This window comes from Polypterus senegalus, chromosome 15 (assembly GCF_016835505.1).
Source record: "Polypterus senegalus isolate Bchr_013 chromosome 15, ASM1683550v1, whole genome shotgun sequence".
In the NCBI taxonomy this organism is placed as follows: Eukaryota; Metazoa; Chordata; class Cladistia; order Polypteriformes; family Polypteridae; genus Polypterus; species Polypterus senegalus.
Window position 1 is genome coordinate 131,462,582 of NC_053168.1, and position 27,087 is coordinate 131,489,668.

The 27,087-nt window shown below is 37.1% G+C and overlaps 1 protein-coding gene across 1 annotated transcript in view; it reads left to right on the forward strand.

The window, feature by feature from the left end:
* znf407 (zinc finger protein 407) overlaps window positions 1–27,087 on the forward strand; it is a 528,111-nt gene that overhangs the window by 193,745 nt on the left and 307,279 nt on the right. The gene's annotated exons all lie outside the window — the stretch shown is intronic.

Genomic DNA, 27,087 nt, shown 5'->3' on the forward strand with positions numbered 1-27,087 from the left:
TATATATATATATATATATATATATATATATATATATATATATATATATATATATATATATATATATATATATATATATATATATATATATATATATATATATATATATATATATATATATATATATATATATATATATATATATATTAAACTACTTTTTATCCTGTTTTTAATCTACTTCTACCCCAATTTATTAATCTACTCTTGGTGGGAGTTGAAAGCTTAGTAATAAAAACCACTGGAATCATCTTCTCCCTTTTTGGATTTCTAGATACAAATATACAAACTGTATCACAGACCTTTGCTTCTATTTATACTATATATATATATATATATATATATCATGTATATTTCTTACTCTATTGTAAATATTGTTTTATTTTAATTGAAAGACAGAGTTACCCGTATGTAATGTACCTTGGAGTGTTTGAAGAGAACAAGGTTGTATTGTATTCCTTATTGATAATATTTTGAACATTTGCAAAAATTTAAAAAATATTTTAAACAAATATTTATGTATTTATTTATATTTACTCCTACAAAAATAATGCTTTGCCATTACATTTACAATAAGCTTGCACAAGCTTTTTAAAATATCATTGCTGCCACTGAGGAGATCTGTAATTTATATATGCAGGGATCTTAGAGGCATTTTTGATTTATTTGGTTTTAGGAAAAGTTTTGTTAAGCAAGGTAATGAACCGACCTGGTGTTTAATCATTTAGCAACATCACCTTAAAATATACAGTATTTGTTTTAGCTGTGCTACTGCAGAAGAGATAAAAAAGGCATAATAATTTTTATTTGCTTGGAATAACAATTAGAAACTTCCAAATGATGTTCTTTATTTTTATGTCTAAAATTTTCTGTGAGTTAATGTGTAAGACTTTACAACATAGCTTAAATATCTAAGAATGCTTTTTTTTTTTAACCTTTTTTGTATTGGATTTTGCAAGCACATGCTTTTCAAACACTATGGGAGATTACGTCAGCTAAAATATAAACTTGTGATTGTTTATATAGAGTATATTGTAAATATAATGTGCATGTGTGTTTCTCTAATCTTATGTTTTGCAGCTTTTGAAGGTGCCTAATTAAAAATGCATGTGCAATGTAAGTCAACACTGGCACGGTTATGAAGAAAAAGTGCGTTCATAATTTAATAACATGTTTTTTCTAGCTGTATAGAGAAGATTATGATACATGTGCATAATAAGGGTGCGCATACATCAAGGTACACAATTAGATGTGGCTTTCCTGATGGCTACTAAATTAATCATGTGGTTAAATAATCTGGATTTTAAATATACAGTATTAGATTACCATAGATACTAGGTTGAATATAATAGTCTTTACTGCAGAATATAAGGCAAACTCCTCTTAAATCATGTGTTGTATATACAGTATATTCATTTTTAATGTCAGTAAATTTTATATATTTAACTTAATGTTTCTTAAGATGAAGGTAGTGTAAAAGCATTTAAAAATTAAGCGGAGTCATGATTTAAAATACTTCAAATTGCTCTTTCACTCCTCAACCTTTTTTTTTTTTTGAAGATCCAATGATAAGATTGCTTATCTCATGAGTTAAACTTTCATGCCTCTAACTACTGCCTACTGCAATCAGATGACTTTATCTTGATTGTTGCTGTATTAGCAAAAACAGAAGTGTGCATATCAAAGATAAAATAAGAAAATTGATCCCTTCTGTGGGCTGGTGCCCTGCCCGGGGTTTGTTTCCTGCCTTGTGCCCTGTGTTAGCTGGGTTTGACTCCAGCAGACCCCTGTGACCCTGTGTTAGGATATAGCGGGTTGGATAATGGATGGATGGATGGATGGATGATCCCTTCTGCACTGACTGAACAGGACGGCAGTAATAGTAATAACAAGTCAGGATTGTCACCAGAAGGCCAAGAATTAAATAGATGTAGGCCAGATATACAGCATGACTGACAATATATATGTTTATACTAGCTACATTACAAATTTTAAAATGTTTTAGATCTGATATTTCTTGCCTTACATGCGCTATCAACTTTCGTTCTACAGCTTTCTTTGTTAGAAAGTGAAACAAAATTGTAGATTGAGAAATGTAGCGAGTCAATAAAAAGAATGTTTCACATAACCTAAGCTAAAACGCAAGACATAAATCAAAGTTAAAGAACAGAATTTAAAAGAAGAGGTATCTTTAACAATAATAACACAAGGGTTTCATCATTTTTTGTGTTGATTTATCCACAGTCACTAAATGAATGACATTGACCATAATAAAAACAAAATTGGACCACAGAAGAATGCATATCAAAAATAAAAAAAAATAAGTAACCATAAAATTCTTGACCTCTAAAACGTCTAAACATTATCTCCATCGATTTTACATGTCAAGGAAAAGGCTTCTTAAAATACCTTTGACACCTTCTATACCATTATGCTACATGTCCCAGAACTATATATTTTTGTTTTGGTAGTATTTTGTGGGTCGCTGATGCTTATTAAGGTCACAGAGAACACAATAGTGTTATCAGTTTATGTTTTGCACTTTAGGGACAGAGCCAAAATGTATTATCGTTGTATGTTTTTTATTCATGGTGCTGCTATGTTGCATTTTTCACTGGGTGTTGCCATTTTGTTATGCATTGCCTTGACATAGTAAGTCATTGCCAGGAACGTGGCTTTAAGTATCACTTGTTGTGGTGTCATTAATAATTTATAGGCTTTATAGGCATAGGTCACCTGGGCAGCATTGTCCAATTTTTTGGATCTACAATACTGTCAGAAAGAAAGGAAAATATGTATTAATCTATTGGTTAACAGTGTTCCGGGCGACCTGGTCCCATGCCCGGCCGGGACTTCTACTTATCTTCCGGTGGAGCAGCCATGGACTCCTCAGTACCTCCCCCGGGACACTTGGTGGCAGCCTCCAGCAGACCCCCGTTTTATTTTTCTTCAGCTGGTGGGTTCACGGGGAAGATGTACCCTCCAGCTGAAGAAAAATAAAAGTCCTTTGTGTTTTTACATGTGCCTCTGTGTCAGTCTGTGCCGGGTCGGGGGCTATATAGCGCCTTTATTCACAACAGCTTGTGCTTCATTTTGACTAAGACTCTTCCCTTATGTATTGGCTTTTTTTTATTCGTTCCTTGCTTTTCCATTGACTTTTTGATTCCTGCTGGTTTTTTGTTTGTTTCCTCTCCTGGGGCCTCATGTATAAACAGTGCGTACGCACAAAAATGTTGCATACTCCCGTTTCCACGCTCAAATCACAATGTATAAAACCTAAACTTGGCGTAGAGCCACGCACATTTTCATGCCAGCTAAATGCTTGGCGTGCGCAAGTAATCCGCTCAGTTTTGCAAACTGGCGGCACCCAGCATCAAAGCAGTGCTTTTGTTCAAGTGTGGTTTCCCTTTCTTTTTTAGATGCACATCCCTGATGCGGCTTTATACATACACTGAAATTAACTGCATATTGTTTATTAGTTTAAGGGTTCGAATCCCGTAAATGCCAAAAGGGACTCTGCTTTGTTTGGCCCTTGAGCAAGCCCTTAACCTGCAATTGCTGAGCACATTGAGTAGTAAGAAAAGCGCTATATAAATGCAAAGAATTATTATTATTATCTGTAATTAACCTGTAACAATATAATGGTCCACGGAATGGCCAAACTATTCCAAATACTATAGCTGCTTTTTCAATGCACCACTCAGACTATTTATATCCCACTGTATCTGAGTGTGGGATCACAGCTCTACAGCAGCTGATTGGAAAGAGAATTATTGGTATACAGCATCAAGCACACGCTGCCTCAGCCATGTGCACAGTCTATTGAACTGCTCTCATACAGCAAACGCTTCAGAGCCTTTTCTGTACGGACCTCGCAGTTCAGAAACAGTTTCATCCCAAGAACTATAAACGCACTCAATCAGTCCATGAAGTGCTCCTTGTAGTACTGTTTGTACTTACTAGTACAATTACCTCACTGTAAACTTGCGATACAGTTACATTATTGCACAGCCTGAGCCACTTTATAAAGTACATATTTACACATGATGACAATATCATTTTTAAGATGAAATGCAGCAAAATATGTTTATTACATTATACAGATAAAATGTTAACATCATTTAAATAATCTGTATTGTATTATTATTCTTGCTGGGACTGGCGCGACACTGGAAGGATAGATAGATGGAGTAATTAAACATGTATATTTCAATGTTCCCTAAAAGTTTTGAAGAATCTGCATCCTAAGCTTACAGATGGCTTAACATCTATTACAGAGCTGATTGTGTGGCGATTGGTTACTTGGAGAATGAACAGGAAGGGCAGGAATTGGGAGTTAGTATGCTTGAAAGAGACAGTACTGCTGCAATAAATTGTTTCATCGAAGGTCGTGCACGGCACAGCAGCATCTTGTGTGAGACAGTCTCTGGACAGGGCGCCAGCTCGTCACTATCACTACGCCACCGTGTTCCCATGTTTAACGCCTATCATCATGAAAATGATATCAAGTATACATCTCAGTATTTTAATTATTCAGAGAGCTGTAATATCACGAATGTAACGGACTGGTGTCCAGTCGGAGGAAGAGAAAGACTGTTTAAGAAGCATGTAGTGATTCACACACATAGAGCACATAGAAGATCAAATACAAAATAAAGCATTTAACGTGCTACTTTAGTTACAATGGTATTTAAGAAACTAGTAAATTAATTTACTAGTATTTTAAGAAACTAGTAAATTAAACGATTTTCCACTTTAATGACAAAATAAACTACGTGCTTAAAGTGGAAATTTCATGATTAAAGTTGACATTTTGAGCTTTTTTCTCACTGTGTCCCAATTTTTTTTTCTTTTCTCTGTACCCTAATAAGCTTTCATATGACATTCAGACAATAGGCTATGACTCGCCTTTTCACAGCGACTTCTTTTTTATTTCGGGCACTGTGTGACTGTCAACTTGAGCTTTCCAGTTTCTCCAACATGCTGTGTCACTCGATCAACTTCCTTTTGTTGTTTATACCACTGTTTAAACCAACAAATAGTACGTTTTTCCTTGCCTCCACGTGATATTCGCTGAAAGTCTTCTGTTTTCCTCCGTGCTTTTGCCGTTTCCTTTTCACAGAACGCTGAGCTTAAGGACTGTTTATATTGATTTGCATATTGAAAGAGGCGTAATTCTGGGAGGAGACGGGGCAGGACAGCAGGCGCGTACACGTGCGTTACTTTTCACGCTGACCGGGATTTATGGAGCCGAAGAACGTGGAAGTTGGCGAACGCACAGATTTAAGCATCTGGATTTTTTTGTGTGTATGAACATTTCCGCTTTTGTCCTTACACCATGTTTTAGTGTGAATTCTATGCACGGCGTTATGTATGTGGCCCCTGGTCCTTTCACCTTGCCATTTGGCATGCTAGTTCCACCTTTGGCAGAGCAGAGGTGTGCTGCAGAGAAAGTGTAACTGCAAAAGACACCTCCCTTATTGAAATGAGAATAAAAAACTAAAATCAAGGTAAACTATTGTACCCAGATCAAGCAAAGTTTTTATTTGTTACATATCAATAGTAAAACCTTTTATGTTTTCTCTGCCTATATTTTAATTCCACAAATAAGTTAAAGAAAGATAAAAAGGTGCAGTTTTGCTGTGAAAATAATAGGGAACATATTTTCATATAACTTTAATATTGATATTAAATGGACACACAGAGTATGTTAGTAATGTAGCTCTTTTGGCTGACTAGATTCTCCATTCTGTATATAAATAGGACACAAAAATATTATACATGAGAATAAGTAGGTATTGGGAGGGCTTAATTGAAAGTAAAGCAAAAATTAAATAGATAAAATCACTAAGGTCAAGTAATTTTCAAATATGTACAATTAAGAAATGTACATTCAGTTGCATAATTAGACTTTTTAAATGTTTTAGTTACTTCATCAAAGAGTTAGTTAACACAGTTTGTTGTATTACATTTGTTTATAGCAGTCAGATTAAAAAATAATAGCAATAGAATGTAGTTACATGTATTAGGACTATACATGAAATATGATTTATATTAATACTTTAATTAAAATACCATATGGCTAAAATTGCTTTCATAGAAAACTGTGCTGTTGGATGTGGAGAGTGTCTGACTAATTGGAGTTTAAATTTCTTAACAGAAAGAAGATGCTCCTGGTGGAGATTTAAAATCTGTACTCAAATCTCAAGCTAAAATAGTTGGCTTCATCAGGATATGACAAATCATTGTAGAGCTTTGCTGATAAATTGCAGTGTTGCATAAATATTGAATCATTATAGTCTTTAGATACTGCAGGCGTGAGGTTGTTTTTTAGCATAATAAAAATACTGAGTACACATTTACAAACCGGATTCCAAAAAAGTTGGGACACTATACAAATCGTGAATAAAAACTGAATGCAATGATGTGGAGGTGCCAACTTCTAATATTTAATTCAGAATAGAACATAAATCACGGAACAAAAGTTTAAACTGAGAAAATGTATCATTTTAAGGGGAAAATATTTTGATTCAGAATTTCATGGTGTCAACAAATCCCAAAAAATTGGGACAAGGCCATTTTCACCACTGTGTGGCATCTCCCCTTCTTCTTACAACACTCAACAGACGTCTGGGGACCGAGGAGACCAGTTTCTCAAGTTTAAGAATAGGAATGCTCTCCCATTCTTGTCTAATACAGGCCTCTAACTGTTCAATCGTCTTGGGCCTTCTTTGTTACACCTTCCTCTTTATGATGCGCCAAATGTTCTCTATAGGTGAAAGATCTGGACTGCAGACTGGCCATTTCAGTACCGGATCCTTCTCCTACGCAGCCATGATGTTGTGATTGATGCAGAATGTGGTCTGGCATTATCTTGTTGAAAATGCAGGGTCTTCCCTGAAAGAGATGACGTCTGGATGGGAGCATATGTTGTTCTAGAACCTGAATATATTTTTCTGCATTGATGGTGCCTTTCCAGACATGCAAGCTGCCCATGCCACACGCACTCATGCAACCCCATACCATCAGAGATGCAGGCTTCTGAACTGAGCGTTGATAACAACTTGGGTTGTCCTTGTCCTCTTTGGTCCGGATGACATGGCGTCCCAGATTTCCAAAAGAACTTGAATCGTGACTCGTCTGACCACAGAACAGTCTTCCATTTTGCCACACTCCATTTTAAATGATCCCTGGCCCAGTGACAACGCCTGAGCTTGTGGATCTTGCTTAGAAATGGCTTCTTCTTTGCACTGTAGAGTTTCAGCTGGCAACGGCGGATGGCACGGTGGATTGTGTTCACTGACAATGGTTTCTGGAAGTATTCCTGAGCCCATTCTGTGATTTCCTTTACAGTAGCATTCCTGTTCGTGGTGCAGTGTCGTTTAAGGGCCCGGAGATCACGGGCATCCAGTATGGTTTTACGGCCTTGACCCTTACGCACAGAGATTGTTCCAGATTCTCTGAATCTTCGGATGATGTTATGCACAGTTGATGATGATAGATGCAAAGTCTTTGCAATTTTTCGCTGGGTAACACCTTTCTGATATTGCTCCACTATCTTTCTGCGCAACATTGTGGGAATTGGTGATCCTCTACCCATCTTGGCTTCTGAGAGACACTGCCACTCTGAGAAGCTCTTTTTATACCCAATCATGTTGCCAATTGACCTAATTAGTGTTTATTGGTCTTCCAGCTCTTCGTTATGCTCAAATTTACTTTTTCCAGCCTCTTATTGCTACTTGTCCCAACTTTTTTGGGATTTGTTGACACCGTGAAATTTTGAATCAACATATTTTTCATTTAAAATGATACATTTACTCTGATTAAACGTTTTATCTGTCATCTACGTTCTATTACAAATAAAATATTGACATTTGCCATCTCCACATCATTGCATTCAATTTTTATTCACAATTTGTTTAGTGTCCCAACTTTTTTGGAATCCGGTTTGTAGTTACTGTGCCACTATCACTGTAGCCATTTCTCTTTAAGTTAAATTCCTTTTTTATTTTTTACTTTGTAATACAAGAACATCATGCCGCTTACTCACTCCAATTTCAAGGAGCAGCAGGAGAGAACTACTGTGACAGAGGGTCATACAAGATACCAAGCAGCTGCAGAGTTGATTGCAGGTTGAGACAGAGATAGAAGCAGACCATTAGCTTATAACAAGACATACCACTTCATTCTGATATAGTAAGGGATAATGATGAATAAATTAACAATATAATTACTACTGTATTGAAAAAATCATGTATATTATAATTAGCAAATCGAATAAATAGTTTTATATCTAAAAACATGCCTTCTTTATATGGTAATGCTCAGTCATGTCACCCTGCCGGACTGTGACCCTACCCCATCCCTCGTAGTACTTGCTTTAACATCCATGACTGCCATTGTTTCACTGTTTACAAGGTAAATTCACTGCTCTCAATGTAAACTTGAAATAGTTAACTTGTATCAAAAGATTTTAAGATAGACAAGTTTGCACAATCATCAATGCTTCTCAATTTGAGAGCTGGAAATTTCAAAAATGTGTACAGTGCGCTGTATTCAGGACATGTCAACAAAAGACAAACTGTCCTGACAAATTTCCTGTTCCAAGCTTCGACAAAATCAGTTCACTGGGAGCTGAGTGGTTTCATTCAGGCAGACAGATATGGCTTTTTCAGTAGGTGTTTTTGTATTACAGTATATGTGAATGCACCTAAAAATGGAAGATACTTTTATCACTGTAGAAAAACTTTTACAGCTTATGGAGCTCCTTTACTTAGTAACCCTAGTCTTTAAAAGGCTCCATGTATATAAAAAAATAGAGATTAATTAGCAGATTTTAACTGGTGTAACTTATGTCTACATGGATGGAGTTAGAGAACATGGTGTGGAAACTTACAGAATATTAAAACCAATGAGGTGGTATATATTCAGTCTATGTCTCAATTGCAAAATGTCCGAGTCACTTTGGGACAGTATGATAGCACAGTTGCATCGAAATGTGACCCTTTAGTTTAAGTGTGTCTGTATTGACTTGGCACCAGAAAGGGTCTGTTTGCAACACCTGTCCATAGGTGATTTATATAAAGAGGTACTTACTGAAATAAAACATCAGCCAGCATTTGTACCAATCAGTTGCTTCATTAAGCAATGGGCTATGTTCCCTCTCCCAGGATCCACTCTTCTGTTATTTTCTTTCCAGTAAGCCCTTCATCTGCTTTACTTATTTTCTGTGTGTAAAGTCAAAGCAGTACTGCTGGGATATAACATTTTGTTCCTGGTCTTAGTAATTATTACAGATGGGAGGACACATTACCAATGTACTACATTACTGCTTTTCCTTGTGCCAATGTAGAAAAAACTGGGCTTAAACAGCTAATGATTTTTTTTAGTTCTGGAGCAAATTATGCTTTTATTTAATAAAATTATTCAGAGGCCACCAGTTAAGTTGCAATTTATTGTTTTTTTTTTATCTTTTTTAAAATTCATTGTCTCTTTTTAGTTATCTATTACTAGGAGAACAGGAATGAATAAAAAAAAAAATAATAACGAACTCATTACAAATGCCAAATAAAAGTTTGAACTTGAACTTCAAAGTCAGAAAGCATTGCATCTTGCCAGGACCAAATCCCTTTAGGGTATTAGAGGAACAACAATGACACATCAGCTGGCTGAGGTACCAGATCAGTATTAATGGTGATGCTTGGCAAAGAAGTTTCCAACAGAAATTTGAGGCATCTGTCCTGTGAAAGCCTTCTGTAGTACAGAGATTTTCACAAGTAGGGTGATGCCTCATATGTCAGAGATAGTCTTTAAAGCTTTAAATGTCCTATCAAATGCAGATTATCTAGAAACTATATTATCTGTTCATAATGCATACTTCACAATTAAAAGAATAGAAGGTTGGAAATGGAGGGCTTTGTGTAAGTAACATTTGTGAACATGTGTTACGACTTCTTTGAGAAATGCTGGTGTTGGACATGCCCTGATGCGATGCAGTTGTAGAAGTGTGTGACACCTTATTGGTATCTAATAAAATAAAACAGTACCACTAACTACACACTTGTTTTCAATAGCTGCATATGTTAATTAACACCTCCATTCTTGTCATCATTAGCCTAGATAATTGAGCTTCCATGGTACTGCCCTTATATATTCTTTTCTTGAATGTACAGGTGATATTAAAGTTCCTCTAATTAGCTGTGTGCCTAGAGTCTTTAGAGTTAAAATCAAATTTGGTTGTATATTTAACCTATCTGTTTAAAATTAAAATTCTCTTTCATTGTATTTTAACTTATCATGAGTCTTTGTTGGCTGGATACTGTATATACATTATATGCTCCAAATTGCAGGGCAATAACTGGAGAAAGCTTTATTCTTTCTAAAGCAGCACATTGGCACAATGTTGGGACCAATTCCCAAACTTCCATTCTAAGAACAATTGTTTGATTTCTAGGCGTGTTGCTGTCCATTTTGCAAAAGTCCATGTTTTCATAGCGACCACATCCAATTCAAGTTATTCTTGTAATGATTACTGTACTGTCAGTTTGATTCCTAGTTATATGCACACATTCACAGCTATAATATAATATCAGTAAATAACTAAACCATAGCTGCCAAAAGTGCATATACTAATTACTGACTAACTAATTCTGTAAACCAATTGGCTGCACCAGTAATGATTTAGGTTTGCCATTTTAATGGGGATGAATACTTAAGCAATTACTTTGTGTTTTGTTTTTGTCATTAATTTAGACCTCTTTGCCGAGATCTGTTTCAACTTTAAAAAGTCTTTCTATTGATCAATGTCAAAAATCCAAATTAAATCCACCTGATGATTATGTGTTTTATAACAGTAAAATGTGAAAACATCCAAGGGGTAAATACTTTCTATATGCACTGTAGGTTGAGTCTTGTTCTTCAAGACCTATAAAGATTCTATGAAATGTTTTATATAGTACTGCCTTATCCCATGGTTTTAAATGGAAAAGAATATATAAAAATGTCTATTCACATACATTTTTTACTCATGCTGTATGTATGTTTGTTTGTATGTATGTTCTTTGACTGATTTATCTTCATAATTGCTTATTTTTCACAGTGAATTTGCACTGATCATTATTTTCTGTTGTATAGAAGAAAGTGTGACAGTCTTCAGTTTGGTGTGAAAAGTAATCAGATATGCAAATTTCTAATGTGGAAATGCAGTGAATTGCACCCAGTTAAAGGGATGGTTAGAATTAGATGTTTAACTGCTTTAGTTGCCAGTCAGGCCAGTAAGGAACTACTCTTGGCTCTTTGTATCAAAGTGATATTGTCAGCACACAGGTTCATGATCGCGAAATAAGTTGATGTCAGTAAATAATTTCACAGCCACCTGGACAGTGCTGAACAATATAGCCACATTTACAAGCATAATGGTGTACTGTAGCCTACGAATTCATAAACAATCAATGATCGACAATGATCTCTCTCACTTCACCTAAAGCCGGTGTTCTTGAGTCCATTATTAGTAACTCATTGGAAGAAAATTGAATCCTTGGCAGAACAGCATTGCAAAGAATAAAGTTAAAATTTATCGGCTCACCTAAATTTTGCCAAAATGGCCCTGTCAGCACATCAGCAACAATACTGTATGGAGAGAAGAGACAAAATTGGACCCTTTTGGCTAATGTCGGAACCATTATGTGGGGTGAGAGTAATGCAGTCAGTGATACCTCATATATTTGGGTAAGCATGATGGTGTAACATCATGGTTCGGAACAGCTATACTTAGACAGTACAAGAACAACTAACTATGAATTAAAAACCTATTAATTAAGATCAGTTTCAGAGACCTCCTCAGAGATGTGAAGGCTGTCATACAGCTGGGTCATTGAAAACTGACAAGCATGTCACATCAGCGTAACTAAAGAAAAAGAAGTTTACATTCAACAACAACAACAACATTTATTTATATAGCACATTTTCATACAAAAAGTAGCTCAAAGTGCTTTACATAATGAAGAATAGAAAAATAAAAGACACAGTAAGAAAATAAAATAAGTCAACATTAATTAACATAGAATAAGAGTAAGGTCCAATGGCCAGGGGGAACAGAAAAAAAAAAAAAATCTGTAGGGATTCCAGACCATGAGACCGCCCAGTCCCCTCTGGGGACATTCAGAACATTCAGGTTCTAAAGGCGACATAACCAGTTCTGGCGTATAAGAGGGCAGTTACTATTTTACAGGGGATACTGCATTTTGCATCAAAATATTTTTATCGGTACACAAAGTATTTATATTCTGTGTTGTTTTTTTTATTTATAGTTCTTTTTGTTTAATATTAGGTTTTGGGTGAAGATCATAGTGAAAAATACATGGTAAAACAGAAAAAACAGCCAGGGAGGCATATAATGTACTTTTCACAGCGATAGGTAGAGTTGTATTCATGTATCTTATTCATCTGTTTTAGTATGATTTGTTTTTTTACATGCAGAATCTAGCTTGGAGGTTTATTTTACATTCAGAATTTAAATACAGTCTTGATTTTTCTTGTTTATGCAACATTGATCATGTGACTTTGACTATTTCACCATTGACGCCACTAAGTGTAACATATAAATATGCTGGCAAATTAACTTTTAAATTATTCCTATGTCTCAACTTCTTTAGCATGAGTTAGATTCAAAAGTAAGTAGTGTTAGTTTTTGAGTTTCTGCTTATGGACTTTAATCCCTTTTGACTTTGACTCTAGTTTTGCCCTCTGGTATCAGATCAAATACTTACGATTGTTCTGTCTCATGGCTTTTGACCTGTCCTATACCCTTTTGAGCACATCTGTTCAGCATCCCGTTCAACTCCTGGTCTTTGCAGCCCCCAATAAATGTTGGACACACTCTGTGTCCATAATAGAAAGACAGATAGACAGATAGATGATGTAAAAGTAAAAAGAAAGGACCACGTAAGAAGTGCTGGGGTTCTCGATGATTCCCTGTTTAATTCCAAAAGTTGAAATAAATAGTACAGCCATGTGTAACACAGAATTGTTACCTTGACAATATTGTAAATAAAGGTAACAATTGTTTATCAGGGGCACAGAGCTATGTGATCCTTTGAGGTCAGTCCGGAAGTAAGCAGTGACTTCTGGTAGCTGTGTTGGTTAAATATCAGATGGAAGGGTTGGGGTTTCACAGCTTCAAGAAGGGATCTCAGTAGTACTCTGATGTTGTTTCTCCCTCCAGTGTAGTGAAATGGATGGAACAAAAGTTAGTGGCAGTGTCAAACTCAAATCCTTCCATGTAATAGTGTGACAAAAACCCATAAAATGCTTTCTACTGTTGTGTGTTTGATTATAGGTAGATACTGTAGATAAATAGATAATATAAATTGGTTTTGAGACTGGGATGACAGAACAGAAATTGTGATTATTTAATTGTCTATGTATGATAAAAACTATCCTTTCATTATTATATTAATTTAGTGTATCGGGACTCTTTTTTGAAAGAGAAGCAAATAGTGGTAAATTGAATTCATAATAATAACAGTTTTCATTTGCTTAATATTGATCTTTATATTTGATAAAATAAACTGATTTACAATTTAAAGAACAATACCCCCTTTTTCCTTTGAGCACGATCATCTCACTTTACTACATGTACAATTCACCCATCCAGTTGAGCAGCTTCTCCTTCTTTGGTTATTGGGACATACTATAGTCAATTGTGAATTTCCCCTTGGGATTAATAAAGTATCTATCTAGCTATCTATCTATCGGTAGTTTATGAACTCTTAAACCAATAAGGTTTAATTCTTTTTCCATTTTCACAGCTGTTACAAGCCTATTTTATCTTGTTTCCTTGTGTAAGGACGATTGAATGCTGTGCTTTGGACCGTTTGTGGTCTATTTTCTTCAGAATTCAGTCACCGTGGTGTTTTTGGTTTTTTTGGGCCTTTTTGCCATACTTTAAACTCCTGAAATTTTTAAAATGTTTATTTTATTATTGTTTTTATATTTTTTTATTCTGTGCATGTTTTCTTGTCACCATGAATTGAGTAGTGCAATGTAAGAATGAATTCAGCTGTAGTTGATGCATTGATCCTAAATACCCACATTCTTTCCCTTTTCTCGTGTACAATGGCTGTAATTTTTTTTTCTTCCTTTTCATAATGCAGCGTAACTGATTCTTTTGTTTCAGTATGTTTCAGCCCTGTGTTCCTAACCTAACTCACTCTAGGCCCCACTCTGTGATCTCTTATACTTCTTGGCCTCTAATTGCAGTCAATTGACTCAGTATTTAAAATGCTCTTGTGCTGAGCAGGTTAAAAATTTGGCATTCACTTTTTTCGGAACTAACTTAGATTTTTCTTTTTTTTTTTTTTAAACAAGGTTGAGATCATTTTTTTCATTACTGATATTCATCCTTATCCTTTTCCTCTACATTTAGCTGCTTTCTAGTCGCTATCATTTGGCTCCTATAAAATGTACAATTTATTTTGTGTCTCGTTGAAAAACCCAAGTTTTTCAGTTTAAAAGACCAACCCCCTCCACCCCTCCTCCCCCACTTTGCATCTAAGCTGGTTGTTTTAATTGGCTATTATCAGTTATGATTCTAGATCCTTATCCAAGCCTTAAACGAAGAAGCTGACACATTTATCTTGTTTTCTGCTGCACTTATAGAGTGCCTAAGGGTAAATTACTGACATACCCAATAAACACCTTAATATTCTGTTATAATGTTATTAACACTAACCTAATTATTTGTTGTGAGCGCTCCTATTGGAAAGCTTGCTCACTGAAGAAAAAAATGCCTCCATACCTCATTATCTCATTTTGCACCATTACAAGCCCTATATTTACGGTTAAAAATCCTCTTTTCCACAGTTTCTGAAACTGACTCTCTTCCTTTATTGGACATATACAGTAGATGTGAAGAGACCCTCACAACTTGTTAGAGTGGCACCTGTTGACACCCAAACAAGCTAAAGTTGGCTGAAGGTGCATCTCTGATTTTCCTGCATGTCCTCCCATGTCACTTAGTGCCTGGTGAACTCCCTGAAGCCAAGGCTAGGTTGTATAGTCCTAGATGAGGTCTTCATGGGTGCTGACCATAAAAAGTTCATCAAAGTAATGAGGCGAGGCGAGAGCTTGGTGCTCATGGGCAGAGCACAGCAGCTAGGAATGTGAACCACCTCCAGCTGTGACAATAAAACAGCAGGTGGCTGCCATCATTAGGAGTGGCAGATGAGGCAGGGGACTCACATGCAGCCCACAGAACGCACATTTGTTAGCCTCAGCCACTGTACCATGCAAAATAGCTTCCATCTCAGTCAATTTTGCCATGCAAAGTGCCAGAGAGCAAAGAGAAGAAACAAATGAAACTTAGGGTTCAGAAGACTCTCTTGGGTTTTTAAATGCATGTTTTTTTTACAAAATACTTGAATAATGCCTCTTTTTGGTGATTGTATTATTGGAGAGAGTTTAGTTACTGTTTATTAACATTGCAATTGTTTGATACAGGACAAAATAATACAGTTGTCAAATACAAATGTGTGTTTTTCCTTTATTTGAAAAATTACTTTTGTAATGCATATTTCACATTCTCTTATGCTGTCATTTTTTTCTCACACTCTGCCTTGTAGGTTGTTCTGTTCTCTCTTTTTTATTTTAACCTTTTTGGTAACTGGCAAAAATTTTAAAAGTGAATAATGGATGCTGCTGTGGGTCGTAAGTTAGATGGATTAAACTGATTTACTGAGTGGCATGCACATGATGACTCCAGGCTATGGGAAACTGTGTGAGAAAGTGCTAATACATTCTACATCATATACACTGCCGACAATCACTTAATTATAAGGCGCTGCGATGAGGCAACACGACTAGCCGTTAATACACCGCGGGCAGGGTAAATTTACAGTGGGATGGCTGGCTTTCTAAAGCTGCAAACGAAACGTTACACTGGAATGGCCTAGATACAAGAAATGCAACAGTTTGAAGGGGTCGGCCTACTAAATTATGTCTTTGTGTTAAAATGACTCTGTTTAACTCTTATAGTTTATGCTGCAGCTCACATGAGTTGCTCATCCCAGCTCTTACACTAACATCTGCCCACCTTGTTACTAATAGGGCTTACATCTTACTTGCCACCCTCTGTGACCTTGGCATCACTGGGACTGATCAAGATGGTTTGAGTCCTACTCCTTGGGAAGATTCTACCAAGTGCCTTGAGAATGGTTAAAGGCACTATATAAATTAAATTAATTATTAGTATTATTATTATGTGTTTTTATGAGGAGAGATGTCAAGTGTGCACCTGGCAAGCACAGAGGTCCTCAAATATCGGTGCTGGGCCCTCTCCTCTGCTCTCTATACACCTTCTCATCCAGTTCCATGGTTTATCCTATTAGGGCTATGCTGATGACACGTAGCTGTACCTGACTTTCCTTCCAGAGGACCACACTGTATTGGCTAGTCTTACTGATAATTGCATTCTGGATAAAGAAACACCCCCTCTAGCTCAACATGGCAAAGATGGAATTGCCAGTTTATCCATCTATTCAAGACCCTGACTTTGTTCAGCTTGGGTCATTATCACTAACACCCTCCAAGTCTGTGTGCAACCTTAGGGTGCTTATTGATGAGCAGGAGGTACTTCACCACCCGTGTTGCAACTTGGTCTTGGAGATTCATTCTATATAACATCCACAGGATCAGACCTTATCAGACAGAGTATGCAGCACAAATTCTGGTGTAACTTTCGGCTTTCTCACATCTGGATTTCTGCAACTCCCTGCTGACAGGGGTATCAGCATATGACACCAAGCAACTGCAGATGTTTCAAAATTTTGCAGTACATCTGGTATTCAACTAGTGTGTACACAAGTTGCCCCTCTCTTTAGATTACTACATTGGCTACCTATAGTGGCATATGTTAAGTTTAGATCCTTGGTGCTTGCCTACAGAATAGGCAATGAGTTCTCTCGCATTTATATATATATATATATAATATATCTATATATATAATGTAAAATTATATTTTTAGGGATAAACCCATGCTAGTTTTTTTCTTTTGGTATGGAGAAGAGGCTTTTGAACTTCAAGGTTCCGTAAGTCGTTTTCTCATTACCCAACTTTAGTCTGACAGGATGTCATACTTGATGACTGCTGTTGCTGATCTCATGTCCTGAAGACATCAGCTTAAACAACTAGCATTTCATAGAGAATGACAAATGACATGACTAAGTGACGACTCTCCAGCAGTTTTCCAAAATATCGCAAACTCATCCCTTTTTTTTTTGTTCTTTATTTCGCCTTATACAATTTCTTGTATTAGGAATTTGTTAGTTTTCGCATACCACTTGGGGTCAGAGTGCTGGGTCAGCCATTGTTCGGCACCCCTGGAGCAATTGCAGGTTAAGGGCCTGGCTCAAGGGCCCACAAGAGTAGGCTCTCTTTTGGCAGTGACAGGGATTCGAACCGGCAACCTTCGGGATACCAGCGCAGATCCTTAGCCTCAGAGCTTTTTATGACAACCAATAATATACTGTCATGATACACATGTTAACATACTAAACTTTTAACTTACCCTACACCATTGCAGTTGATGCTAAACATATCTTTTAAACTTCTGCTAATTTCAGTTTTCTAATAAACTGTCTTGGCTTTCACTCCATCATAAACAGTCACAGCAAAAAAGCTACTGACCAGTCCGCTTCAACACTCAGACCCTGCTAAAGTAACTCTCTTTTGAATCATCAGTTATGTTAAACATTGTTGGTTCATATTTAAATGATTCAGATTTTTTTTTCTTTTTTTTCTTCAACCAACAGTGCCTTTTTTTTTTTCTTTTTCCAGTTTTTTAGAATGTGTTTTGTGCTTCCTTTTTTGCTGCAGGTACGATAGGACAGTGGAGGATAACCCTTATAAGTACGATTATGTAATTAGAAAGGTGTATTGAAGGTGCATTGGGGCCAGTTAAATCCTCTCTCTATCTATCTTTCTTTTTCTGTATCACTTGCTCATTTTTACAATTTTTAGAACAATTGCACAACACACTGATAATTATCCTGTTAGTCCTATTGGTGAGTTCATCCTGTAGATAGTTCATAACGAAATGGACAGACTCATCCATTTTAAGGCCATGTTACACTACCTGACTTTCCAGTGTTTTTCAAGTCAGTGACTTCAACACACAGTTGGAGGGAGTTGCAGCATGCTCCTGTAATTTCCAGTTATACTGTAGAATTTGACATACCCAGTGACTCAGTTCAACTAGTCTGTGACTCTCCAAATAAAATTAAACTGTTTTGATTTTTTTGTTAAGATGTAGGGCAAGGTTTGTTGGTGTGTGTGTGTTAGAGCTGACAACCAATGAGTGCTCACTGGGAAGTACAGTGTATATAATGCATTGTCGAAGAATAAGCAACGTGGGTGCTTTGGACCTGACAAAAAGAAAGACTCTTCTAATGTCTCGTGTTTTATGTACCAAGACAGAATGGAAAAAAAAGATAAAGGGCTAAGATTGTAGGTGAAGGTGCCATACATGACAACCAATGAATGCTCACTCAGAAGTATAATGCATACAATACAGCAATGAGCAATAAGGATTATGTGTGTTTTGGACCTGATAAATTGAAGAGAAGCTTGTCTGTGTGATGCCTCATGTTTTACATACCTCAACAGAATGAAAAAAGAGAGAAATGACCGAGATTGTGACACTGGCTTTGTCAGGCAGCATCTTATTTGCTGGTCGAAACAGAGGTGAGCTCGCTATGCTTTGGAAATATGAAACTGCAGGAAAGCCATTACGTTCTCATCTAATTTGACATACCCTGGAATTCCATAGTCGTGTATTCTGACATACTCAAGCGGCAAGATCAGTAACTACTATTGTCAAGTTTGGCATCTGTTCTGACTAGAAGGAATGTAATGTGGTTTCAGATTTACTTTGATTTTTTTTGTAACTGTATTAACAGTAAAGCAATGGTGCTGTATTTTTGTGCCTCTTTTAATATCGAAAGTACACATTTCCAAATGCTCAGTAGGCCATACTAGGTTACTGTCATTATTTTGCTGTCAGGGTGTGTTTAGTGACTCCTCAACATCCCCCTAACTGTTTGTCCTTGGGAATTTGCTCTCTAGACAGAAAATCCTTGTGATGCTCTGTAGCCCCTGGTCCCTGTCCTGAAGACAAATTGCCCTGCACTTAGTCATCCCTGTGACAATATACAGTACTTCGCATATATTCACCCCTCCTGCATCCATATATATTTTTTCCACAAGATGAAAATTGCTTATGCTACATTTTGCAATCAAGGGCTGAAAAAATACACCTTTGATATTCAATGTTTTAATTCCATATACTGGCATAAAAATAGTGTTACTTTCACCTACCTATTGTTACGATTGCAGAACACTTGGAAGTTGCAAGATGAGTCCATAACCTTTATGCTATGTTTATAAAATTCAGTAGATCAAATCAGCTACATCTATACAATCCATTTTTTCTGGTGGTTTTGGCAATATTAGGGTGGCCCAGAAATCTAGAAATTACAGCTCTTGTCACACCTGTCCAGATATATACTGTGGATTCAAAAAGTATTAATTTTTTGCACAATTGTGTTGTATATTAAATGGATAAATCTGCCAAATTTCACCCATCAATCTACACTCAGTAACTAACAATGACAAAATGAAAATATATTTTCAGAAATGCTTGCAAATCTCTGAACAAATCAAACACTGAAATCTCATTCATATACTTGTAAGTATTCAGACCTTTAATTCAGTACTTTGCAGAAGCCCTTTTGGCAGCAGTTCTAGCTATGAGTCTTCTTGAGCAAGTGTCTACAAGCTTTGCACACCTACATCTGGGAAGTTTATTTGATCATTTTCCTGGCAGATCCTATTAAATTCTGTTAGTCTGTAAACTTCTATCTTCAGGTCTCTACACACGTAATCTAAGGAGTTTAAGTCTACTCTTTGTCTGGGTCACTCAGAGACTTGTCCCAAAGCCACTCTGGTGTTGTCTTGGCTGTGTGCATTGTGTCATTGACATGCTGAAATATGAACCGCCACCCCAGTCTGAGGTGGCATGCAACGACCTCACTATATGTAACTGCATTCATCCTTCCCTCAATTCTGACCAGTCTTCTTTTTTCTACCACTGATAGGTACTTTCATAACATGATGCTGCCATCACCATTCCTAACCATAGAGATGATTTGGTGGGTGATGTGTATTGCCTGGTCTTCAAACATAGTCTTGAAGTCCTGCCCAAAGAGTTTAGTTTTTGTTTCGTCAGACCACAGAATCTTTACTCTCTTGCTCTTAGAGTTTTTTACACTGTCAAATGCCTTTATACTCAAGAGTGTCTTCCATCTAGCCACTCTGTCATAAATACCTGATTGATGGAGTTCTGCTGCGATAGTTGTCCTTTCTTCTCAGTTGAGGATTTCTTAAGCTGTGTAAGAGTGTTTTTTTTTTTTTTTTATTGTCTCCCTGACCTTTCTGAAAACATGGAGTCTATCCCATCTAGCACAGAGCAGCAGTCCATTACAGGGCAAACACCCACACACATCGCCACATGCCAAACACATACTAGATCCTATGTAGTGTCAAAATTTAACCTAATCTGCCTGTCTTTAAACAGTGGGAGGAAACTGGAGCACCTGAAGGAAGCCCACGCAATCAGAGGGAGAACATGCACCCACCCGGGACATGAACCCTGGTCTCCTTACTGTGAGGCAGCAGTGCTACTATTCCTTCACTGTGCCACATATTTTTTGATAGTAACATAATAAAATATATAAAAAGGTAAGAGGTGGGGGAGCATAATGCAAAAAAGGTTTTGACAAACAATCTTCCTTACCTTATTCAAATAGTTGATTTATAAAATAGATGGGCAGAAACCCGGCATTTCAACCCAGGTGGATGCTACACATTGGTGGTGGCTAAAGTAGCTCCCTATTTCATATGTAAAGTGCTTTACAGTAGTGCTACAGTATGTAAATGTAACTAATTATTGTTATTATTACTAATATTACTAGTAACCCTCAAACCATCCAGTCCACTGCCATCCTCCTTCACTGTCATGCAGCTTTCCCCCTGACAGACATGCAACATGTTCGCATGGCCATGCCTCTGCTTACCATGCAAAGGACATGAGCCCAACAACATGATGGAGGAAGAACTCCAAATTTTTGGTCATGTATGACTTTCTGTGGTGCTTGGATTACAGGACTGGTGTTTCCAACGAAAACAATCAGTTAGCCCATGAATGTGCTTCACTGTCAGCTGATTTTGCGGAGGTTGTATTCTTGTCAGCAGTGCAGCATGCCTGCACGGCCGTTTTCCTAGTAATGAAGCCCAATTTGTTGACAGAGGTAGCTCATATGGCCAACTCATGGGTGACATTGTACGCATTTTGACATAAGCCAGTAATTAAACAGTGGTTTGCGTGATAGACTGACATTTTTTAACATTTCTCATACATATATATTTGTATCTGTCTGCTATATCCTAAAATGCTAAGGTATGTGTGTGTGTTCGTTCCCTATGAAGAACCTGATTGGTCAGTTTGGCTTTGGTATTGCGATCGAAAAAGTGCGAGTGTGAGATGCTCGAGGAGGCATAGGATGCATGTTGAGAGACCCCTTCAAAGACAGACAGGAAGCAAGCCAGATGCCTCAGAATGACAGAGTCTGAGAAACAAGCTTTATGGGAATGGCATTGAGACTGGAACTGCCGGTCAAGAGTGGTTCAGACACACAAGGATACTAAAGAAAAGTTCTGAAAGTACACATAGGGCAATAGGTAATAGATATTTTTCAATATGTTCTGTTACATGTTTTTGACAGGTAATCTGGCTACTAGTTAATAATATGTGAGCAAAAAGGTTCATTTGTTTTACACATTCTGAGAATGCAAATGCATAACGGACATGTGGATTAAGTGACAGGAGTTAGGTGAGAATTATCATCTCTTTTTTCTATTGCCATTTTTCACATCATCTGTCATCATCCAGCGCTGGTCACCACTGGGTCCCATTTAGTTTGAATATTTGTTATGTCCTTTCTTCACAAAAACATTAAAATGTTTCCCATCCACCACTATAAACTACACGAGGGTAAGTAGCCTTTAGAAAACTATCAGTTTTTGGTGGAACAATCCTTTAACCTGGGTAAAGTTACTAATGAAAAATATAGTAATAATAATCTATAAATATGTTTCCTTAATAGGTTTTCAATGCCTTTCACAGTTTATTGTGTTGTGGTCTGATCAGCTTCTTTTCTGTAACATGACATTCTACATTGTTAACCTCCAAGGTCAGACAAGACTCAATAAAGTTTATGTGTTCAACTAAATAAAAAAAAATAAAAATAAAAATAATAATAATAGCTTAGAGAAAAAAAAGTGCCATGTTTCACTAGAAAAAAACAGAATGAGGTGACAGGCTTGTGAAGAGATCTGCTCCATACTGCTCCCACTCTTTAGAATGTAAATTGTTTTTCAATTGCCATCTGCAGATACTGCAGATAGGGCAGGATTGAAATGCATTAATGGGTGACAAGATGCCAGCGCAGATGGTGAGGCCTTCTCCTTGACCTTCACACATTAAGTGCTGACCCCGGAAGTGAAGGGATTGTGAATTTCAGCTTTGCTACTCTCCTTCTGATGCCCAATTTTTACCCCCCCACTGTCACCTACTTGTGCATTTCAAGTGCAGTCGGAGGTGCTTCTGTTGGAGGGAGCTGTTTGTTACTTGTTACAGTTATGCTCGTCTTAATTTGCTTTGTTGGTTTTTGTATTAGCATGGGCTCCTTTTGTTTTGCTGCTGGACACTGAGAAGATGGTTTGAAGCAACACCATCTTTTTTTTTTCTTTTAAGGAAATGTTTAAATCGTCCTTACATTCATCAAGCAAGATACAGCAGGACGATTAGTTGAAATAAAGGAAGAGAGATTTAAGCCATTCTTTTTATCCATTATGATATTAAGATAATCCCTGAGGCCAAGATATGTTATTAGTTAAATTTATTGAAGATCTGATTGAATGAATGACACCCTATAATAATAATCAAGACAAAAATCTTAAAGACCAAATGATGCTGTTCTAGCCCAAGGCTGTAGAAAAAAGGGGGAAAAGAAAAGCGGGAGAAAGAGATTCACTATGGTAACTTGACAGTAGCCACGTAATGAAGAGCGCTTAAAATGAAAAGCTGCCTTAAATAAATGCATTCCCGGGCTGCCTTTGTACGCAATTTATTGCAGAAGTTCCCTATTAGTCTTTTGCAGTGGGCAAAGCTAGTTGTGCCATCGCATGTCGGGATTAATTCAGCACTAAAGATGAAAATCTTACAACATGCCAGTTTGATTTGTAACCCTCCCTATCAAAGAATGCTAATTAAAATCATATTTTTGCATATGCCATGTCTTTCATGTACATATGCAAATTGAGTCTATTGCCTTTCAGCACTTAGTAATTAAGTTTATGAAGGACAGCTGTAATACATAATTAACAGAAATGTTTGCAAGCCCCTTTTACACTGTAACTTACACAAGCAACACTCAAGTGTTTTAAGGACGGCCTTGATTTTTTTTTTTCCTCCCTGTCTCTGTTTCCTTCTTTTTCTTTCAGAACATAGCTGCCTTCTTTGCTGCAGCACATGGCACGTTTCTTGCCTGATGAGTCCATTCTGATCTTTTTTGAAATGAATGACATCGTAGTTTGCAGAGTGAAATAAAAGGACATTGGATACAGAAGATTAAATAAATCATCCTGGATATTTATGTCAGTGTCTAACGGTGTTAATATTGAGCAATCACTTATGGATGTGTTTTGCCATGACAGTGATGCAGGGGAGTGCAGTGCTGTCCTTGGCTCATTAATGTGTGCTTCTGTCCAGCAAATGCCCTCCATCTGTGTGGGCATCCTGAATAGACACAACCCTTTCCCACTCCCACACTGCACCCCCTAGTGACCTTGGCGGGTCTTCTCAGCTGTTGGTGACTGCTCCATCAGAGTGATAGAGAGAGATACAGAAAAATAATAATCAGGTTTTTTTGCTTGTCCTTTCACCCCCTAAGAAGATGCTTACTTACATTCAGTTGCAAGAAAAAGTAAAGTGAACCCTTTGGAATTCCCTGAATTTCTGCACCGATTACTAATAAAATGTGGTCTCTTCTTCCTATAGGTCACAATTCTAGTCAAACACAATCTGACTAAACTGACTAACATATTTTCTTGCAACTGTAGATCCATCACAAGGCATTTTTTAACAGCATGAAGAACTTTGATTCAGGACCAAAAGTGCAGGGAGCCAGATTGTTAATTGTGGTGTACTGATTGATGTTGTTTTTATGTATCCTTTAAAGGACCACATTGTTCATTATTTGTTCATAGCTCTTCAGTTTGGATAGGTCTTTTATGGTGGAGCAGTGGTATACATCACTCCAGCATTTGTTTTGAATCCTACATCTGCTTGTTGTCACTGTGGAGTTAGCAGGTTTTCTCCTTGTATATACAAAATTTCCTTCTTTGTACAATTGGTTTTTTTTTTCTCCCACATTTCCATGTGCTGTTGTTGTTATTATGATTTTTATTTTTATCTCTTCAGCATTTTTTTTGGTTGTTTCTGGTGATTTTTTGGTCTTATGGAAATGGAGAATCTTATTTGTATTAAGTAATTTGTCATATGTGAAGTTATTGCTGAATATCATTCATGTCTTACCAGATAGATATTATTTTTATTTTTGTTGTCTGCATGTTATTGTTGTTGTTATTATGACGTTACTAGATTCAAGTACCAGAAGACAAGCCAGATGATGTCTGCTGCACAATGGTTTAAAAGTCTGGTTATTTGAAGGTGATGTAATGGGGAGGTAGGTGGTTGGGATGGCCCTGGATGGAGAGAGTGAACATGGGGCAAGATCACTTCTGCTGAGCGCCTAAGGAACAGGAGTGACCAATCACATTGAGCAGCTCCCACTGAATTCCAAGGAATGGTAACAAGGAAAAGGAGTAGAGCTACCAAGGTCCCCCTCTGCATGCCATGGTATGATGATGGGAACTTAATTCAGATCAGGTAGACATCTCCACTTACAGAGAAAATCAGTTTGAATGGATGCACTGTGGCTCATGCTTTTATGGACAGATCATGACACTATAGCTTGTGGATTTTAACTGTTGTGGATTATTTATTTATTGTTGATTTTAACCAGCACCAAGAACAGTTTTTATTATGGGTTATTTATTGACAGATTTTCTTAAAAAAGATTTCACTGCCCTTTATTGTGGTTGAACACTGTTTGAAATAAAAGCACTGAGCATTTTTTACACAGCCTCTTAGGGCTAGTTTATATTTCATGCTCAGAACGCGTACACGCACACATCATGGCTGCCACGCGTTCCCAGCATTTATTTGACCTGTTCTCTGAGCACATCCTTAGAAATTAACGTGATGCATATGCAAGTTGCAGTGCCAGTAAAAAGTCTGGAGGCGCAGTGTGATCAAGTTGGAATGTGACGTCAGAGTCTCTGTTTACTATCTACATGTGACAGAGAGCCGCTTTGTGGATCCTACAGGATTGATGTCCCTGCTTCGATGTTTGAATTAATTGTTCGATGTGGTGAAGCACAATGCTGACATATAAACGCATTCGTGATGCTTTTATATTCAAGTGTCCCATATTCCCCAATGTAATGACACAATACATTTTAAAAGTCTCATCATCTTTTTTTTTTCTTTTTCACCTTCACAACAGCTTCAGCTTCAGAATGTATAGCGACATAGCCATAGAGCCACAGAGAAAACATTAAGGATGCAGTGAAAAGGCCCATTTTGTGATTAAAGTGGCAATTTTTGCTTTAATCTTAAAATGTCCACTTTTATCTCGTCGTTTATTTTATCTTTAAAGTAGACCATCGTAAATGTCATCTTAAAACCGACCCAGTTCTTAATCGTTACATGCTTCTGGGGCTTCCTCCTGAACTGACAGCAGCAGAAAGCAGCAATTGCCACACAAAACACATTTAATTTATGATATTCCAGCTCTCTGCACATTTAGAATCCTTAGCTTTATACTTGATATCACTTTCATGATAAAATACATTAAAGTTTGTATATTACATTTTCCAGATAAATCAATAGCTTCATTTAAATAATGAATATTGTTAATAATTACACATGTGGGGGCGAGCGGTGACGGAGCGGTAGCACATCCCTGGTGTTCCCTGCCTGGAGTGTGCATGTTTTGCTGGTGGGTTTCCACAGTGTGCTTCCGTTTGCTTCCAAAGACATGCAGGTTTGGGTGTCTGGTGATGCTAAAATGACGCTAGTGTAAGTGTGTGATTGCATTCAAGGAATTGTTTGTGTCTCACGTCCAATGCATCCTTGGAATTTAATAGATGTTTCAGGCAATTCACAACACAGGGAAGCCGAATGTTTTCTGACTGTGATGAGATCTCGCACTGCCACCTGGTGGATCATCCAGATTTATGTAAAGTATGCGCTCAAGTATAAACAGTACAACACTTGTGTAGCAATAGCGTCAACTGGAGAAGTCGTTGCATCGCGTGAAGTATAAACCTGGCCTTACTGTGTGTGTGTGTCCTCATCGCCTAGCCCATCTTCTGTTTGCATCTGTCATTGTCCCAAGTTCAAGTGTAGATGGCAAGCTACAGGCCACCCAAACATTGCAGTCGCTACTTGCTGGCATCATGACTAAAATTAAAATACCTAACCTCAGCAACAGAAGCTTAGTTGGTGTACTCCTTATGCTGGTTTTCATACCAATTTTTCAGTGATGCTGCCAATGACTGAAACATTATAGAAAAACCTTAAAAAAAAGTCCAGAATGTTAAGTGGCCTAACATTGGGGATGCAAAACACACTGCATTTCGGCTATTTGAGAAAGAGTGTCTTGCCCTGGTTTGCTTGCTGCCAACACTCCCAGTTTAGACTCTGGCTCCTGTAATGAAAAATATATATATATACAAAAAATGGATACTGTGTGAAAATACAACAAATTCTGCACACAAATATCTCAGTAATAGCACATCTGCAGTGGCCTGAGGTTTCTGCTTGCACTTTTATTCCAGATTTTCACCTGC